Raw genomic sequence first — 4,691 nt, forward strand, 5'->3', positions numbered from 1 at the left:
AGAAATTTCCATGTTTTTACAGTGATTGCAATCAAATTCAGTAAGCATACCATCTTCTCCTGCCTTATGCTTCTTCTATGGTAACTCTTGTTTTTTTTTTTCCATTTATTATAATAAATCTGATGCTTTGCAACTATTACTATTTAAGTTACTTACATTGTTTGTGTTGTTTGCATTTGTTTTTAAGATATTTTTATGTCTGTTGGCATTGCTTCTATCTGTCGTTTTCTTTTTGTACTTTATTGTCCCTTTTCTTTTCTTTTTGGTGATTCTAGCTCTAGGACTTTACCATTTATTACAAGAAATAGAAATTAAAGAAGATGGATGTCTACTTGCATGCTAATCACGATCTATTCTAGGGATGCAAGTAGACTTAGTAAGCCAGGGAACCCTTGTAGATTTTCCTTGTGAACCACTAACTTGATCATCTATAATAACTATTGTCTTTATTTGTGTCTGACTGCAATAAAGGGTAATTACTAATGAAGTGAGGGAGGTGGAATTTAGAGATCTTTGATAAATTAAGCTTAAAGCTTGGGTTGTTTATGTTATATGCATAGGCTGAGCGAGGCTTAATAACGTATGGATGCTTTGAGGAGTCCCTGTTTTGAATTTTAGAATCATATGTAATTTCTTTAAAAATTGGCATTAAATTGTTTTTAGGTTTTATAATAACATTTCTCTTTGTTATGTTATTATGCAACTTATTTGATTTAACGTCTGATGCTTTCAGGAGTCCCTGTTTTGAATTTTAGAACCATATGTAATTTCTTTAAAAATTGGCATTAAATTGTTTTTAGGTTTATATATTAACATTTCTCTTTGTTATGTTATTATGCAACTTATTTGATTTAACGTCTGATGCTTTCAGGAGTCCCTGTTTTGAATTTTAGAACCATATGTAATTTCTTTAAAAATTGGCATTAAATTGTTTTTAGGTTTTATATTAACATTTCTCTTTGTTATGTTATTATGCAACTTATTTGATTTAAAATTTTAAACATTTATTTACTTAAATGTTTTTGCAGGAGCAGGTTTTATTTGGTTTAAGATTCTCTAGCTTGACAATGTTAAAGCAAAATTCGGTTGGGTAATTTCTTATATCTACTATAATGTTCTTGATTTTCATTTTAATTTTCACAGACACACACTCTCTTCCACTTTGTCATAGGGACATGAAGAAGTAAGTTATTTGAATTTCTCAACTTAATGGCAATAATTGTTGTGGCTTGGCTTACATGTGAATTTACCTTGTTCTGCATTAATTTTGTGAAGTACCACTAACCAATGGCAAATTTAATTTGCATTTTGTTTTCTTTCTTTTTCATAAGTTTTGCAAAAATTAAGTCCAAATATTGATTCTTATCTTGATATGTAATTAGCTCTAATTTCAAATAAAAATTTTCTTACCTTATAATGCAGGCTGAGAATGGGTCAGGTGAGCAAAGTTGTGGAGGTTGAAGGTTTGGAAATTTATTGTAGCATCTGCAATGCTGCCAAGGATTTGAGCTTGACATACTGGGGGTTCTGAATCCTGGTTCAATTCACACCGTGTTGGTGATAAGTCTGAACATATAGTAGAGCCATTCAATGTATCACTGTCTCTTTTGGTATGCAAATTTTATTGAGCTTTTTAGTTCTTCTGCTCAAGATTTATTCCTGTTTGAATTTCTTTGTAGTCTCTATGTAATGTAGGTATTGGTTGGGATTTCTATATATCTCTATATCTGCTGAAAAAAAAGAGTAGTCTGTAGCAAAGCTAGGGAGCTGCTTTAAGGCAATCATAGTTATATCTTTTATGAACTTTTCTCTTCAGGATTTTTTGATCTTTGCTTGTGATAACAGACTCTTTTGTTCTATTAGTCTCTTTTATGACTAAAATCAGTTAACATATAGTGATTTTATTATTCTGTAACTCTCTCTGCCTATGCCTTGTGTTTTACTTGCATCCTTAATGTGGCATCATGTGAAGCATGTCAGCATCTTGAAGGGCCTAGGTGGACCTTGTTTCTTTTCCCAGTTTTCAAGAAGTCTAATTCTGTTTTAAAATCTGTCCCTGAATTAGATGACTGTTAAGTTAATTACAGCATTCCACAAGATGATAAAACAAAAGGAAAACTTTATTCTGTTTTCTTGGATGGTGGGTGGGATAAGGAGCTATAAGGAATTGCCTTCTATTGTTTTCCAAAAAGCATTATGTTAATTTTGAACATTTGTTTTCTGGTTTCAGTTTATTGATGGTAAGGGCAGAAGCATTTTGTAGATTTAAGTGAAAAAGATAGGTTATGAGTTTAAAAGTTATGTGCTTACGTCTTGGATAAAAACTCTCATTTTCAGGAGGGTGGTTTTTTAGAAGGTCTAAATTTAATTTAACCTTGTCGGGTAGAGCTGCAAATGAACCATGGCATGTGCTTGCATGTTAAGAGCTTAGCATGTCTCAATGTTGCTGCTTGTATTCAACTTAATATTTAGCTTTAAAAAACCTGCTTGCTAAGCTTGATAGAAGCTTATCAAGTTTTTCCCTAACCCTTATCTTTTGGCTCTATATTGTTGTGTTTAAAACCAAAACAGTCAGTGGTCTTGTTTAACAAGCTTTAGTGGTTGCCATTGAAACCAATAACTGTAACTGCATAATTTCATGAAAATTTGGTGCAGCTGTATCTAGTTTAGGCTTGGCTTAACTGTATTTACCTTGTTGCCTAGCCTTAATCTTCTGATTCAGTGCCGCTCCATTCAGATCCAAAATAAGCGATAAATGTACTTCATGAGTTTTGAGAGGATAGCATAAGAAACCGATTTCCGTAATCCTCAGAAATTCATGCAAATTTCAATAAAAAGCCTCAGGGATATTGTAAAAGTTCAAAAAAGATACACTGTACAGACTATCATTTATAGAAAGAGAAATATGGTTATTAAATACCATGGCCAGAAGATTGACAAGTTAACATAAACTGTTCTGGGTTTTATTTTATGAAGGTTTTGAATGTGGATATAGAATATAGATAAAGGGATTAGGGAGACTTCTTGCTTCTTTCTCAAATTACATATAAGTAGTCATCAATGTTTATAGTTTTATATTACTAAATTTTCCCTGAAGGAAAAAGAAGTTGGATGTGTTTACCCTTTTAAGGAGAAGATATTGGTCCTTACATGGAGTTTTGGTGGTTAAATGGTGATGGAATATCAACCTAGATATATTTTCTGAGTTGAATGCTGCCGCCTACACTTGTGTAGGGTGATAGGAAACTGGGGGATTTATTCGTTTAAATTGTTACTCTGCTTTATCCAATATTGCTCTTACTTAAGCTGGGATTTTTTGTGCCTTCTTAGTAACAGTTATTTGTGGTTTAAGATGCATTTTCGATAATAAATATCCTTGTTTCTTGAAGAAAGTATTGTTCTTGAACTTGAGGAAATTTGTATGTGCATGCATTTATGTGTCTATATATACATATATACGAGTTACAAGTTTTCATTGAATTTTGTACTATTTACTTTAGAATTTTCTATCATACTTCTTTTTGGTTATGCAGGTGAACAGATCAGAAAAACTTAATGATTTGCGCAGTATTCTATCAGTGCTAAAATGACCTGTTTGGTCAGTTTTCCTCCTCACCAATTATTAGTACTTTATAATTTTTCAACCCTTTATTTTGAATGATATTTGATTTGTAATTTGGGTTCTTAAATTCTTTAAGGTTGTCTTGAATGAGATTCAGCTGCAGCAAATCTTGCTTTCAGATTACTTATCTACAAGTCAGTTAAGGGAGAAGTAAGTTAGATTTTCATTCTCTGTCATTTATATGCAAACTTAATTTCAAAGTTTTTCCTATAATTTCAGTGTTTCCTAGTTCTTACTGTGATTTGGTGATACTCCTTTGGAAGAAGAATTTTTGTTGTTTTCATATTTATAATTTCTACGAACTCACTTAGTTTGACTATGATCGTGGTACAACCATAGGAAATTTCATATTTATAATTTCACCCTATTCTACTTGGTCATTTTCTAATTTCTTTTTGATCGGAACTGTAATTTTAATTCCTTATTTGCTGATTTTAGATTATTGTAGGAGTATATTTGCTTAGAGTTAAAGTCGGTTCTGTTTGCTAGTTTCATTTCCTTTAGACTATTTCATGCAGGATTATAAGTCAGGAATTGATGTAGATATTAATATAATTTGATCAATGAAATTTATTTATACTATTATTAGAACTCTTACAAGTTGGTGTAAATGTGTGATGAGTCTAAGTGACACCAACTTGGTAATTTACGTAAAATTGAAAATAAAATTAAAATAATGAATTTAATTCAGGAATATTTATGTCTATTAATTTAATAGAAACTCATGTTTTCTTGAAATACTATCTACTCCTAAAATGCTACCATACTTGAGAGTTTCCTACCTCATACTACTGGCTGTCTTTCCATTTTACCGCTTAGCTCCCCTTTTTTTTTTTTTTAGCTATGCACCCATTTCTTTCTTTTCTTAATCATGTTTTTTTTAAAATTAATATTTTCTTCACAGTGGTGTGTCGATTCTATATTGTTATGTGTTCTTTCTTCTTTCATACCTTATTTCTTCTCCTTTCTTGCTATAAGGCCTGTTCGAAAAGACCTCCCCAGTACTCTGCAACCTAAATCAATTCCTTTCGTGTGATAAAATTTTTTGTTTCAGTCTTATTTCATTTCT

The 4,691-nt window shown here is 31.4% G+C and overlaps 1 long non-coding RNA gene across 1 annotated transcript; it reads left to right on the plus strand.

The window, feature by feature from the left end:
- Nucleotides 1-26: 26 nt before the first annotated feature.
- On the plus strand, nucleotides 27-1,495 carry LOC121216241 (uncharacterized). Its single transcript, XR_005912331.1, has 3 exons — nucleotides 27-80; nucleotides 1,029-1,090; nucleotides 1,423-1,495. It is a non-coding gene; the product is annotated as an uncharacterized lncRNA (long non-coding RNA).
- The last annotated feature ends 3,196 nt before the right edge of the window (nucleotides 1,496-4,691 follow it).

This window comes from Gossypium hirsutum, chromosome D04 (assembly GCF_007990345.1).
Source record: "Gossypium hirsutum isolate 1008001.06 chromosome D04, Gossypium_hirsutum_v2.1, whole genome shotgun sequence".
NCBI lineage: Eukaryota > Viridiplantae > Streptophyta > Magnoliopsida > Malvales > Malvaceae > Gossypium > Gossypium hirsutum.